We start from the raw sequence: 16,572 nt of genomic DNA on the forward strand, positions 1-16,572 counted from the left end.
AGGTCAGGAGTTAGTGGGCAGCGTACAGGCGAGAGTGCTCTGAGCAGAGGGAAGAGCCCACTGGAGAGCTCAGAGTCAGAGAAAGCAGGAGCACTAGGACAGTGGAAAACATTGGTCTAGGGGTGCCTAGGTGGCTCAGTGGGTTAAAGCCTCTGCCTTCAGCTCGGGTCATGATCCCAGGGTCCTGGGATTGAGCCTGCTTCCCGCTCTCTCTCTGCCTGCCTCTCTGCCTACTTGTGATCTCGGTCTGTCAAATAAGTAAATAAAATTTTTTAAAAAAGAAAACATTGGTCTAGCTGTGGCACAGAGGCAAAAGGGAGTGCTAGAAATGACAATAGCCAATGCCTAAATGGTGCTTATTATGTGCCAGGCCCTGTCCAAGTGCTATTAACTACCTTAATTTCCATAATAACAATTTTTTTTCTATTTTACAGACAAGGATACTGAGCCAACAGCGAGGTTAAATAAATTATCCCAGTCTGTAGTGGCAGAACTGGGATTCAAACTTAAGAAGGATGTATCCAGGGGCACCTGGATGGCTCAGCGGGTTAGGCCTCTGCCTTCGGTTCAGGTCACTCAGGGTCCTGGGATCGAGCCCCGCATCAGGCTCTCTGCTCAGCGGGAAGCCTGCTTTCCCTCTCCCCTCCACCCCCTGCCTCTGCCTGCCTCTCTGCCTACTTGTGCTCTGTCTGTCAAACAAATAGATAAAAAAAAAAGAAGGATGTATCCAGGCTCTGTGCCCTGGATAAAGGCCATGTTGCCCAAAGAGGAGGCTGGACACCTCCCCGTATGTCTGTGCTTTTGCACATCCACACAAAATTTGCATGCAATTTTATTCAGAGAATCTAGATTAAAAACCATCGGTTAAACCCACTAACGAAAGATGAGTAAGCAAACGACCGGCTTAGAGAAGCTATGACAAAAGCAGAGAGGAGGGTCTTGGGGAGCACTAACGTTGTGGGGTAGGTAGAGGAAGGTGAGCCTGAAAATGGACAGCGTCAAAGGGACAGAGAGGTTGGTGAGGGGTTAGACTGGGTTCAATGGGATTAGAGAAGCCACACAGTAATTTGAACAGGGAGAGTTTAATATCAAGAATTACGAAACCTAACGGGATTGGAGAAATGAGGAACTGGCTAGTATAGAGGTTATTAAATTTTTTCTTTTACTTTTTAAGATTTTATGTATTTGTCAGAGAGAGAGAGACCACAAGCAGGGGGAGCGGCAGGCAGAAAAAGAAGCAGACTCCCCTCTGAGCAGGAAACCTGAAGCGTGACTTGATCCCACGACCCTGGGATCATGACCTGAGCTGAAGGCAGATGTTTAACTGACTGAGACACCCAGGCATCCCTAAATGTTTTTTGTACAGAAAAAATATTTTAGTCTTTAGGGCCATCTGGTTTCTGCTGCAACCACTCAGTTGTGCTATTGCAGTGTAAAAGCAGCCTTAAACAATATGTAGTTGAATGAGCATATTCCAGTAAAACTTATTTACAAAACAGGCATTGGGCTGGATTTAGCCCATGGTTTGTCAACCTGTGTGATAGGAAGAAGTAAAGAGAATTCTCAAGAACATTAAAAGAGCAGATAAAAATATAATATATTAAAAATGTAATCACAGATGTAATAGAAATAATACAACATAATATAAAATAGCCACTACTTAGGGCTGAGAGCGAGCCCCTGAGGAAGAGATGGCTTCGCTCCCAGACCTTGCTGGAGAGGGACAGGTAGAGTGTACTGAAGGGCAGAGAGGTTGCTGGACACCTGCTATTATGTGCCAGGGAAAACTGTCCACGGGGAGGTGTCTCACGGAAGGAGCTCTGTTACAAAACACTGATGAGGAAGCTGCTGGCCACTGAGTGCTGATAGGGAAAGTGTGTGCCCTGTGGGAGCTCAGCCAGCAAACCCCTTTCCTCCTGCAATCTCTCCCCCAAGTATAACATCATGCCAGATGGCAAAGAAAAACATATTTCAAGGGTCCATTTCCACTATCACAGACAAAAAGGATGATTTGTTGCTGACAGGCGATGAATGGATAACTGGCATGGGGGGGGAAGCTGGGGACTGGTGTAATAGAACACGTTAACAAGGCATTTCAAGAAGCAGCACTTATGGCACCAAAAGCATGATCCAAAGAACAAATTGATAAGTTGGACTACATCAAAATTAAGAATTTCCTCTCTTTGAAAGATAATGAAAAGAAACTAAATCTGGGGAGAAAATATTTGCAAATCACATACCTGATAAAGTATTTGTAGTCAGATTTTTTTTAATCCCTGACTCCGGATTAAGAAAATAACTCCATTTTTTAAACTGTCAAGTGATTTGAACAGTACATCCCCCCAAAAGATACACAGATGGCTAATTAGCCACAGGAAAAGATGCTCAATATAATAAGTTATTAAGGGTAAACAGATTAAAACCACAATAAAATGCCACCACGCATTTACTGTAGTGGCTAAAATAAAAAAGGCTGACCATACCAAGAACTGATGAGAATGTGGAGCAACTGCAACTCTCACACATCACTTTTGAGAATATAAAATCTGCAACCACTTTGGAACATAGTTTGTCATTTTTAAAAAAAGTTATATGTCAGTTAAACATGTACCTATCTTATTATTCCTTGGTAATTCCCAAGAGAAATTAAAGTTTATTTATACAAAGACTGGTGTGTGAATGATCCTGATGGCTTTATTTGCCATGATCAAAAACAGGAAACAATCCAAATGTCCAGCAACAAGTTGAACAGATAAACGAGTGGTTCTATATGCACACGTGAAGCCTGAATGAATCTCCAAGTAATTATGTTGAATGACAGAAGCCAAACAAAAAGTGTGCATATTATGTGATTCCATTCATGTAAAATTCTAGAAAATGCAATATATATGTCAAATGGGGATTTTATATATATATATATATATTTATGTAAAATTCTAGGAAATGCAATATATATATAATGGGGATTATAGATTGTGGTGATTGAAAGCAGATCACTGTCTGGGGAACCTGGGTGGCTCAGTTGGTTAAATATCTGCCTTTGGCTCAGGTCTTGATCTCAGGGTCCTGGACCCTGCATCAGGCTCCCTGCTCAGCGGGGAATCTGCTTCTCCCTCTGCCCCCACCATTCACGCTCTTCCTCTCTCGCTGTCTCTCTCCTGAAGAAATAAACAAAATCATAAAAAAGAAAAAAAGAAGGCAAGAAAGAGAGAGAGAGAGAAAGAAAACAGATCAATGTCTTCCTGAGGATGGGAGGAAGTGGAGAGGGATAGAAAGGTTTTACCAAGGAAAATGAGGAAGCTTTGGGGGGTGATGGACATGTTCATTGTCTTAACTGTGGTGATAGTTTCATGAGTGTATACAAAGATCAAAACTCATCAAAGTGTATACTTTATTTATTTTTTAAAAAGATTTTATTTATTTATTTGACAGACAGTGGTCACAAGTAAGCAGAGAGGCAGGCAGAGAGAGAGGGAGGAAGCAACCTCCCTGCCAAGCAGAGAGCCTGATGTGGGGCTCAATCCCAGGACCTTGAGATCATGACCTGAGCCGAAGGCTGAGGCTTTAACCCATTGAGCCACCCAGGCACCCCCAAAGTGTATACTTTAAACATGTGCAGATTATTGAATATCAATTACACATTAATAAAGCTGTTAAAAATAAGAGGTATCCAAGTAGGCTACACTACTGAAAAGTCAAGCAACATAAGAACTGAAATGTGTCCAACCGATGTAGCATAGTATTAATGACTGGTGATGTTTCAGAGATGTGGTGGGTGGAAGCCTGATTGGAGTGGAGTAGGCTGAGGGGTGAGTGGAAAGTCAGGAAAATGTAGCCAACTCTATCAAGGTGGAAAGGAGAGAAGAGGTTCCTATCAGAAGGGGAGGTGGAATGGTAGGAGCATTTTTTTAAAAGATTTATTTATTGATTGATTTATTTTAAAGATTTTATTTATTATTTATTTGACAGAAATCACAAATAGGCAGAGAGGCAGGCAGAGAGAGAGGAGGAAGCAGGTTCCCTGCCAAGCAGAGAGCCCGATGCGGGGCTCGGTCCCAGGACCCTGAGATCATGACCTGAGCCAAAGGCAGAGGCTTAACCCACTGAGCCACCCAGGCGCCCCTAAAAAGATTTATTTATTTATTTTAGAGAGAGAGAGAGAGAGAGAGAGCAGGAGCAGGAGGAGGGAGAGAAAGAGAATCCCAAGCAGACTCCCTGCTGAGCCCTGAGCCCCTCCTGGGGCTTGATCCCACAACCCTGAGATCATGACCTGAGCCAAAACCGAAAGTCTGATGCTTAACTGAGTCCCCAGGTGCCCCTGTAGGAACCCTTTTAAAGAGCACAGAGAAAAAAGATGAATGAGGAGATGGAAGATAAACGATAAAGTATGTTCCCCCAAGAAAGCAGAAGAGGATGAGATGGAGACAAATTCATCTTAGAAGGAGAGAAAGATATGCTGAGCACAAATTCAAAAAGATTTATGAGCTTGGTAGCGGAATATTGAGGGATTTTCCTTCTCATGGTCCCTATTTGTATGTGTGTGTGCATGTGAAGAGGCCAGGACATATGCGGAAACTGAGAGTGTAGGCAAGAAGAGTAAGAAGAGTAACAAACATGTGAGATAATCGTTGTGGAGACTAGGTCAGTGGGATTAAGGAAATAAAGAAAGGATGGATGGTTTAACGGGAGGCCTTGGGTGATGCCAGTGGCTGTGTCTTATAACGGCATCAACAGGGAAGGCACTGTGATTTTTCCGTAGCAGCTCTCATCAGTCAGCCTCACAAAGCAGACAGATGGACAGTTCATTGAGAGTTGGGGTTTTCTCAGACTCTAGGGGCAGAGAGACAAGCCAGGAGGCTGAGGGGATTGTCAAGAGAATGACTAAAGTGATGAGCGTGGAGTCTGGTAGGATAATTTGAGGAAGTGACGGCAGTGGGGGGGCTATAATGGTCTGTAGGTCCTCCTGGGGCTAAGGAACTAACGTCTTGGGATTCACCCCACCAGAGAGCTAAGTGAGTTCGAGGTCCCTCAAGATGGCGGCAGGTATGAATATAGGAAGTTCATGGTGGATGGTTCCAGGTGTTGACAGACTGAGGGGCAGGGATGAGATAGGGAACGAGGTTCTTGGAGATGAGGAGATGAAGAGACTGAGATCCAGGGAAGTGCTGGCTCAACAGAAGGTAATGAAGTCAGCTATAACATTCATGTTCAAGTCTCTGTGTAATTGCACGTTTTCATTTATTTTGGAGATACACCTGGAGATAGAATTGCTAGATAATATGTTAACACTATGTTTAAATGTTTAAGGAACTATGGGACCATTTCCCAAAGATGCTATTTCATTTTACATTCCTACCAGCACCATATGGGTTTCCAATTCCTCTACATCCTTGTCAATACTTGTTATTGTCTATTGGTTTTAGTCATCCTAATGGATGTGAGTATTGTCTCACTGTCATTTTGATTTGTCTTTCCCTGAGGACTAAACGATGCTAAGCCTCTTTTTTTTTTTTAAGATTTTATTTATTCATTTGACAGAGAGAGAGATCACAAGGAGGTAGAGAGGCAGGCAGAGAGAGAGGAGGAAGCAGGCTCCCCGCTGAGCAGAGAGCCTGATGCGGGCTCCATCCCAGGACCCTGGGATCATGACCTGAGTTGAAGGCAGAGGTTTTAACCCACTGAGCCACCCAGGTGCCCCTCTCTTTTTTTTTTTTTTTCAAGATTTTATTTATTTATTTGGCAGAGAGATCACAAGTAGGCAGAGAGGCAGAGAGAGGGGGGAGCAGGCTCCCTGCTGAGCAGAGAGCCCCATGTGGGGCTCTATCTCAGGACCCTGAAACCATGACCTGAGCTGAAGGCAGCCACTGGGTGCCCCGCTAAGCCTCTTTTAATGTATGTATTGGCCACTTTATTTTTGGAAACATTTCCAGAGAGCTATGCCTATTCCAATCCTTCGCCCAGTTTTAATTGTGTTACTTACTATTTTATTGTTGAATAAAGCCAGGATTTGGGGGGCGCCTGAGTAGCTCAGTGGGTTAAGCCTCTGCCTTTGGCTTGGGTCATGGTCTCAGGGTCCTGGGATTGAGTACCACATGGGGCTCTCTGCTCAGCGGGGAGCCTGCTTCCCCTTCTCCCCTGCCTACCTCTCTGCCTACTTGTGATCTCTCTCTCTCTCTGACAAATAAATAAATAAATAAAATCTTAAAAAAAAAAAAAAAAAAAGCCAGGATTTTGGATCCAGGAAGTGTGGCCCTGAATGAGGGCTTAACTCTCACATTCTCTTGTTTCTTCCTATGCATCATGGTTACGAAGTGGTACAAATTTTGTTTTATTACTATTTACTCTATGTAAGAAGTCAAATAAAAAGGCATTTAAAAGCTGGAAAACAGTTTCTCTTAGAGGTGATAACTGTCTTGTTTTGGGACAATATCTTAATAGAATCTTTAGGAAGAGGAAGGAGACCTGAAGAGACAGTTTAATAAAGAAATAGCTAAAAAAAAAAAAAAAGAAAAAAGAAAAAAGAAATAGCTAAACTGTCTTATATGAGAAGATACAGAAATTTGGGATTTCAGACTAAAAGTTAAAAAGGATAGAAGATAAGACTCACCAAAGAAGAGAGGTAACAAACCACTATACTGTACACTTTAAATATCTTCTCATTTGACTTCTTAATTATACCTCAGTAAAGCTTAAAAATAGAAAGAGTTAAGAAAAATGTCATGAGCTAGAATTTACAGATAAAATTGATGAGTGAAAAAAGTTCAGTGTCAGGGTGGCCAAAGGACTTTAAGAACATGGCTGTTTAAAAAAAAAAAAAAGAAAGAAAAAGAAAAAGAACAGGGCTGTTTAAAGTTCTCTATTGTCAAACAGACACATAGATCAATGCAACAGAATAGAGAACCCAGAAATGGACTGTCAATTCCGTAGTCAACTAATCTTAGACAAAGCAGGAAAGAATACCCAGTGGAAAAAAGAACATCTCTTCAACAAATGGTGTTGGAAAAATTGCACAGCCACCTGCAGAAGAATGAAACTGGGCCATTTCCTTATACCATACACAAAAATAGACTCAAAATGGTTGAAAGACCTAAATGTGAGACCAGAATCCATCAAGAACCTAGAGGAAAACACAGGCAGCAACCTCTTTGAGCTCAGCTGCAGCAACTTCTTGCTAGATATGTCTCCAAAGGCAATGGAAACAAATGCAAAAATGAACTGTTGAGACTTCATCAAGATACAAAGCTTATGCACAGCAAAGTAAACAGTTGACAAAACCAAAAGACTACTGACAGAATGGGAGAGGGTATTTGCAAATGACTTGTCAGATAAAGGACTAGTATCCCAAATCTATAAAGAACTTACCAAACTCAACACCCAAAGAACAAATAATCCAATCAAGAAATGAGCAGAAGACAGGAACAGACATTTCCCCAAAGAAGAGATCTAAATACCAACAGACAGGTGAAAAAGTGCTTAACACCACTAAGCCTTATGGAAATGCAAATCAAAACTACAATGAGATACCTCCTCACATCAGTCAGAATGGCTAGAATTAACAAGTCTGGAAACAACAGATGTTGGCAAGGATGCAGAGAAAGGGGAACCCTCCTACACTGTTGGTGGGAATGCAAGCTGGTGCAGCCACTCTGGAAAACAGTATGGAGGTTCCTCAAAATGCTGAAAATAGAGCTACCTCACAACCCAGCAATTGCACTACTGGGTATTTACACCAGAGATACAAATGTAGTGATCCCAAGGGGCACCTGCACCCCATCATGCCCACAATAGCCAAATTATGGAACGATCCCGGATGTCCATTGACAGATGAATGGATAAAGATGTGGTGTATGTATATACACAAATATATATATATGAAGTATTACACAGTCATCAAAAATTGAAATCTTGCCATTTGCAATGCCATGGATGGAAATAGAGGGTATTATGCTAAGTGAAGTCAGTCAATCAGAGAAAGGCAATTATCATATGATTTCACTCATATGTGGAATTTAAGAAACAGGGCAGAAGATCATAGGAGAAGAGAGAAAAAAATGAGACAAGACGAAACTAGAGAGGCAGACAAACTCTAAGAGACTCTTAATCATAGGAAATAAACTGAGGATTGCTGGAGGGGAGGGGGTGAAGGGATGGGGTAACTGGGTGATGGACATTGGGGAGGGTATAAGTTGTAATGAGGACTGGGTATTATGTAAGACTGATGAATCACAGACCTGAAGCCAATAATACATTAATTCATTGAATTTAAATTAAAAAAAAGTTCTGTATTATCGTTTATGCTGCCAAATTGTAACCCCCCTCCTTCTTCCCAAACCTTTTTTGGAATGTCTGTTGCACACAAATGGAAGCCTGCGGGAACTCACAGAAACCTGAGGGAGATGCTTGGTCTTGCCAATAGATATAGGAAAGGGGTTTAGGTCAACTTTAGGTAAAATCAAAAGATAGAGTGATTAGGTTACATCTTTATCATTAAAATATAACATAATGATCGAAGATTGTTAAAATAAATGTGGCAGAATAACTTTCTGAAACCTTCAACTTGTTTGGCTTTTCACTGCTCCGGAAAAGAAATCTCCCTCTGATTTATAGGGGCGGGTGTAGGAAAGCCAGAGACTGTGTCACCGTATGAATGCAACTCATAGTGCTTAGCACTGCAGATATGTGGGTAGGAAATGAGTAATAATAAGGTTAGCAGTGCACGTAACCAGGGGCATCTATCTGGGTGGCTCAGCCGGTTAAGCATCTGACTCTTGATTGTGGCTCACGTCATGGTCTCAGGGTCCTGGGATTGAGTCCCACATCAGGGTTCACGCTGCATGTGGAGTCTGCTTGAGATTCTCTCTCTCCTCAGCCCTGATCTCTCTCAAATAAATAAATAAATAATAAAATCCTAAAATAAAAAAGAAATGTATGGAGCTAGAAGCTAATCAATGGAAAATTCTTCCAATCATTTGACAATGCCGGGTGCCTGGGTGGCTCACTAGGTTAAGCATCTGCCTTCAACTCAGGTCATGATCCCAGGATCCTGGGACGGAGCCCCTCATCGGGCTCTCTACTCAGTGGGAAGCCCGCTTCTCCCTCTGCCTGCCACTTGCCCTGCTTCTGTGCTCTCTCTCAGTCAAATAAATAAGTAAAATCTTTTTTTTTTTAAAGATTTTATTTATTTATTTGACAGAGATCACAGGTAGGCAGAGAGGCAGACAGAGAGAGAGGAGGAAGCAGGCTCCCTGCCGAGCAGAGAGCCTGATGCGGGGCTCGATCCCAGGACTCTGGGATCATGACCTGAGCCGAAGGCAGAGGCTTTAACCCACTGAGCCACCCAGGCGCCCAAATAAGTAAAATCTTAAAAAAAAAAAAAAAAAAAAAAGGTAAAAGTTTAAGTGGAATGTTTGGTTCTCATCCATGCCTCATCAAAATGTAAATTGTTCAACAATACAGCCTATGCAATTTTAACACATACCATTTCTTCTCTTTTGATGTGAATACGTGAAAAAATGATCAGAATTCCTGTTTCTAGGGCAAAATGCTACAAACCACAAGTGTATGTGACTGTGTATGAAATCACACAATTTATGCAACTATCAACAATTAAAAGCACGTTTCAATAGAGCCTTAATCTGAGCATGAGAAAACATCTGAAAACTCCAATTTAGAGACATTCTACAAAATAACTGACTGAAGCTCTTCAACTGAGCCATTGTACATAACAACCGAATGCAGTGTGCGATCCCGAATCAGGTCACAGACCAGAGATAGAGTATTAGCGAGAAAACTGGTGAAACTAGAATAAGGTCTACCATTTAGTCAATGGCATTCTATCAATATGTTCCCAATTTTGATACTACTAGGATTATTTAAGATTCTAACATTAGGGGAAGTTAAGTGACGGGTATGCAGGATCTTTCCATACTATTTTTAAACTTTTCTGTAACATTTAAAAATAAAGCTTGTTTTTAAAAAGATTTTATTTATTTATTTATATGACAGAGAAAGACACAGGAGAGAGGGAACAGAAGCAGGGGGAGTGGGAGAGAGAGAAGCAGGCTCCGCACTGAGCAGCCAGTCCTATGCTGGGCTCAATCCCAGGACGCTGGGATCATGACCTGAGCTGAAGACAGATACTTAACGACTGAGCCACCCAGGCATCCTGTGAATATGCTTTATATTATTTTTTTTACAGATTTATTTACCCATCCTAGAGAGAGAGAGAAAGAAAGAGAGAGTATGGGAGTGGAGAGGAGGGGGAAGCTTCTTCAAGCAGGCTCCCTGCTGAGCGTGGAGCCCCATGCAGTCTCCATCAGTCTCCCAGCCCTGAGATCATGACCCCTCCCTCTTCAGGAACTTTGTACTATCACTCAAAAATAAACTTAAAAAAAAAAAACCCCAGACTTTATTTATTTACTTGAGAGAGAGCATGCGCAAGTTGGGGAGAGGCAGAGGGAGAAGCAGACTCCCTGCAGAGCAGGGAGCCAGATACAATCCCAGGACCCCGGGATCATGATCTGAGCCAAAGGCAGACGGTTATCTGGGATCATGACCTGAGCCGAAGGCAGATGCTTAACCGATGGAGATACCCAGGCGCCCCAGTTTGTTCTTTTTCTAAGTATCCTTTGTAGGAGTAACTCACAATTTGCTTTCTTTAGAACCAAACTCTACAGTATTCACAAAGCTGCAAAGAATTAGATTAGAATATTCCAGGATTTTATAAGCAGAGAGAGTTTACTGTAAATTAAGCTGCATGCAGAACTTGGCTCTAGGTTCTGGGAAAATATGAAGATGTAGGTCCTGTTTCTGTCTCTGAGTGGGGGAAATAGGAATTTATGTAACCCATCTTCAAGTTACAGCTGCCTTAGGGGAGAGGTTAATACAGTGTGTGTGGGAGCCAGAGAAGGGAATGATGGATAGGGTGAGTGAAAGCCATAAAGAAGATATGATATGTATCCTTAAAGAGGATCAAAGATTCCTTCAGCTGAAGAAAATTTCCTTGATGTTAGAAAGTTAAAAAAAAAAAAAAGCAAAAGAGTAAATATGGCGATGTATTCCAACTTTGCATTCTGAAATGTTGTTTCTTGATTTTCTGTGATGAATGGTGTGTGTGTGTTTCCAGCATTTTTAAATTTTTTTTTAAAGATTTTATTTATTTATTTGACAGAGACAGAGACAGAGATCGCAAGTAGACAGAGAGGCAGGCAGAGAGAGAGGAGGAAGCAGGCTCCCCGCAGAGCAGAGAGCCCGATGTGGGACTCGATCCCAGGACCCCGGGATCATGACCTGAGCCGAAGGCAGAGGCTTTAACCCACTGAGCCACCCAGGCACCCTGTTTCCAGCATTTTAACGTGAAAAAATGTTGAACATTCATGAAAGATTAAATAATCTGGGGCACCTGGGTGGCTCAGTGGGTTAAGCCTCCGCCTTCAGCTCGGGTCATGATCTCAGGGTCCTGGGATCAAGTTCCACATCGGGCTCCCTGCTCAGCGGAGAGCCTGCTTCCCTTCCTCTCTCTCTGCCTGTCTGTCTGTCTACTTGTGATCTCTCTCTGTCAAATAAATAAATAAAATCTTTAAAAAAAAGATTAAATAATTTTATAGCAATCATGCATTTATCTAACACCTAGATCCTACATTATGCTATATTTATCACATATATAAAACAAGCATAATAAATATTCTTTCCACCTGCCAGTCTATCTTATTTTATTAATGCTCTGCCATGTAAATTGTAGACATCAGGACACTTCCCCTTTAAAAACTTCAGATGTATATCATTAACTAGAGTTCAATATTTGTCTATGGTTTCTTCCTTTGATGTAAACAGCATATACAATGAAACACACAGATCTTAAGTGTACATTCCATGAGTTTTGACAAATGCATAGATCGTGTAACCTAAATCCCTATTAATTTATAGATCGTTCCCATCACGCCTGGAAAGCTCCTTCAGGAGGGGTGTTTTTGAAATACATGTGTGTATGGATTCCAACCATGGTAGACAAATGGAGAGATCAGAGATAGACGGAATGAAGCTGAGAAAAGAAAAAGTGTTGGAGGGCAAAAGGATTAAGAGACAGGCAGCACTCCTAGGCCTAGTTACTGTTGACTGATCAGATTAGCAGCTGAGCTGGTTAGACTCCAGCTGAGCCAAAGGCATGGGATACTAAGCAAAACCTTACCGTGTTCGAATTCTATTTGATAATTCTCATACTAATGTTTTATTATTCTGTTATCCTGAAGGCCCATCCTGGAAGGCAGCGGTTTTCAAAGGGGTGATTTTACGCCCCCGGGGGGATAGTTGGCAACGAGAGACATTTTAGTTGTCACAGGGCGGTAGAGTCACATGTCACTGGGTAGAGGCCACAGATGCTGCTAAACATCCTCCAATATACAGGGCGGCCCTGAAAGGAAGCATTATCTGGCCGAGAACATCTACAGTGCCTACTGCAGGGAGGGGCCGTTGACCTGTAGGAGGAAAAATCAATAGAAGTTACATATTAGCACCAAACTTTTTTTCTTTCTTTCCTTCTTTTTTCTTTTCTTGTCTTATCTTTTCTTTTCTCCTTTCCTTTCTTTTCACTTTTTTCTTTTCTTTTCCTTTAATCTTCTTTTCTTTTATCTTCCTTCCTTCCTTTCTTTTTTTTCTTTTGAAAGATTGTGTGTTTATTTTGGCTTTTAAAATCGAGAAAAAGAGGGGCACCTGGGTGGCTCAGTGGGTTAAGCTTCTGCCTTCAGCTCAGGTCATGATCTCAGGGTCCCGAGATCTAGCCCCCTCATTGGTCTCTCTGCTCAGCAGGGAGCCTGCCTCCCCCCTCTCTCTGCCTGCCTCTCTGCCTGCTTGTGATCTCTGTCTGTCAAATAAATAAATAAAATCTTTAAAAAAAATGTGCTTCCATTTTGGTGAAGTTTGGGGTAGACACATGGGAAGACGGAGCAAGTTCCTCATGGCTAGAAATGGAAATATCAGTGCGGCACTGCCTGAGCCCTTTCAGGAAAGTGGGGGGTGGTTTGCAGTAGGAAGATTGGCTTTGGAAACTTTTACTTGTCTAGCTTCTAGAATCTGATTTTAAGACTAGGGTAGGGGAGAGAGAGAAAGAAAGGTTTTCAGTTCTTTCTCTTGCTCTAATTCATAAGAGGCTCCTTTCCAGAGTAATTAGGACAGGGATAACCAGGCAGCTAGTGCAGTGTGATCCCTCTTAAATTCAGACCAAAGGTCGAATCATGGAGCAACTTTCGAGCTTCGTACCATTCCCTAGGAGGATGGCATTACCTTCTGACCTGTGATTCATCAGTTGTAGGAAGAGGGCCCTTCTCAGTGGTGTTGCAACTGCTGAGTACTTTTTCATCCCTGAATTTCGGATCTGTTCCCATACTGGTTCTCCTGGTGTTTTCATCCTGTTCACTCTATGATTTATATCTATGTTTCTTTCAGATTGAATGTCCATAAAAATACGTACTGCTCCATGGTCCTTCAGTGTTGATTACAGGGATGAAATAGGTCATGGTAATGTGGCAACACATGTTTAAGAATGTCTCCATACTGGTTTGAGAAATAGCTTTGTTTTATGATATTGCAATGTTGAGCAAAATTAAACTGGTATGTTTGTTTTAAAGGTTTCAAAGTGTTCTGGATCTCCTGGCTCAAAACTCTGATTTTTAATAAGCCATGGGTTATAAGTTCACAATGTACAAAAGGATATACAAGGTACATTCGGTGAAAAGTTTTCTCTTCTTGTCCCCCTGTTCCCCTCCTCCTTTTCTCCTCCTGTCCCTCATCATTATCCATTTCTTGTCATCTCTTCTGAGATAGTCTAGTCATATACAAACAGATACTGCCCAAGTATTCCCTCCATTTTTTAAGCAAGTGAGAGCATATTATAAACACTGTTCTTCTCCCAGCTTTTTCACCTAACATGTCTCAAAGAATTATTGTTATAAATATGTTTTTTTTAAAAGACTTATTGATTTGTTTACTTGAGAGAGAGATCTAGAGAGAGCACAAGCTGGGTGAAGGGCAGAGGGAGAAGCACACCCCCATGCTGAGCAGGGAGCCTGATGTGGGACTCGATCCTGGGACTCCAGGATCATGACCCAAACCAAAGGCAGACACTTAACCGACTGAGCCACCCAGGTGCTCTCAATATGTGTGTGTGTTGTTGTTTTTTAATTATTTGTTCTGGGGCACCTGGGTGGCTCAGTTGGTTAAGCATCTGCCTTCAGCTCGGGTCATGATCCCAGGGTACCGAGATCAAGCCCCATGTCGGGGGTCCTTGCTCACCAGGGAGCCTGCTTCTCCCTCTGCTTGCAGCTCCCCCTGCTTGTGCTCTCTCTCTCTGACAAATAAATAAATAAAATCTTAAAAAAAAATTATTTGTTCTTTTTTTACAGCTGTATAGTATCCATTGTGTATGTGGCTGTCTGCATTACTGTGGACAGTTAGGTTTCTCAGCTTTTGCTATTACACCTATTGCTGCAATGACAGCCTTACAAATAAGAGGTCTGGGAATGTCTAGGTCAACAGGTGCATGCTTTGCTTTATTAGATGTTATCACACTTCTCTCTGGAGGCTGTAACAATCACCTCTCCCACTATCAGTCCTTCATTACTTCTTCACACTTTTGCCAATGGACTATTTTTTTGGTCTTTGCCAGTCTGTTAAATGAGAAGTAGCTCCTGGTGTAATTTTATTTTATTTTTTTTAAAGATGTTTATTTATTTATTTATTTATTTTTAAGATTTTGTTTATTTATTTGACAGAGAGAGACAGATCACAAGTAGACAGAGAGGCAGGCAGAGAGAGAGGGGGAAGCAGGCTCCCCGCTGAGCAGAGAGCCCGATGCGGGGCTCGATCCCAGGACCCTGAGATCATGACCCGAGCTGAAGGCCGGGGCCCAACCCACTGAGCCACCCAGTTGCCCCTCCCAGTGTAATTTTAATTTGTATTTCTCCTGTTATGAGTGAGGTTGGACAGCCACTTGTATTTACTTTTCTTTAAACTGTTATTTCAATTGGGTTGTTTATTCTTTTTCTTAATAATGTGTACGAGTTCTTTAAATACTAAATAAATTAGACTCTTGTCTCTAATACGTGTTGTAATGATACTCCACCCCTCCCACCAGTTTCTCTTTCATGTTGCCTCGTGTGTGGTAGTTTCTGTCATGAAGATTTTTTCTTTTTTTGGTTTCTGGGTTTCTTATCTTATTAGAAGGGCCTTACCACTCCCTTATTTTCAGATCTGTCCAGTGGTTCTTGTTAGTACTTTCATGGTTCCATTTCTTATACTTTTATCTTTAATCTGTTTGAAATTTTGGTGTAAAGAGAAAGGTAAGGATCAAGTTTCCTTTCTTCCTGCTGGTTACCTAGGTAGAGTAACACTTCATTAAATAATCCATCTCTCCCCCAACCCACACACTGATTTGAACGGTGTTTCTATCATCTCTAAATTTCCACCTGTATTTGGGTCTGTTTTTTTGGCTTTTCATTTTGTTCTGTTGATTTATCTGACTATTCACCTGCCTGTATCACACTATTTACATTATTACAGCTTTGTCTTAATTTTTAAATTTTTTTTGAAGATTTTATTTATTTATTTGACGACAGAGATCACAAGTAGGCAAAGAGGCAGGCAGAGAGAGAGGGGGAAGCAGGCTCCTTGCTGAGCAGAGAGCCCGATGTGGGGCTCGATCCCAGGACCCTGAGACCATGACCCAAACCGAAGGCAAAGGCTTTAACCCACTGAGCCACCCAGGCGCCCCACATTATTACAGCTTTGTAACATAGTTTAACATTTGGTAGGACCAATCAATCGCTTGAAGGTGGTCTTTGGATTATAATATTTAATGTGTGTTTTTCAACTGTGTATTTCCATAATTCTAGATAAATTGAATATCATCTCCACAAATGGGGGACACCTTGGACTTGATACAGTAGTACTGGGGAGCCAGAGACATTAGTACAAAGTTATCCAGATTTGAGGTTACAAGATGTACTTTCCTTTGGGTGCTATGGCATTGTGTCTGTTTCTCTGGCTGACCCTGGCCCTGATTTCAGAGAAAGAAGGACTCTAAGCATTAAACACCAACAGATCTTGTTTTCACATAAAATCTGTGAGGTGTTGCAGACCCACGGTTACCAGGAATGGGGGAAGAGGACTCTGTCCAATCAGCTGGACCATGCTGGCTCAGTGGACATCAACTGCTAGGAGGGGGCCTGGGGGAGCACCAGTGGCAAGATCTCCTCAGGGGCTTCTGGAACTTTGAGGGCTTTGCTCCTGGCATGGCCACAGCGAATGGGAGCCACAGCAGGAGAAGTGGGAAGAGAGGAGAGAGGCACCATGCAAGTCACGACAGATTCCTCCTGGGAATGCATGATCTGATTATGCCTTGTTCTGTTCGTCAGGCCCATGAGATTCCCAAGGGGCAGGACTGTGTCTTCAGGGTACTTGGTGCAATGCCTGACACAACAGGTGCCTAGTAAATATATGTTAAAAGGATGAATGAGTGAGTGAACACCTGCCTGCCACGGGAGTCTTCTTCATCACACGGATTTTCCGGGAACCTCCTCC

Source organism: Martes martes (genome assembly GCF_963455335.1).
Source record: "Martes martes genome assembly, chromosome: 7".
NCBI lineage: Eukaryota > Metazoa > Chordata > Mammalia > Carnivora > Mustelidae > Martes > Martes martes.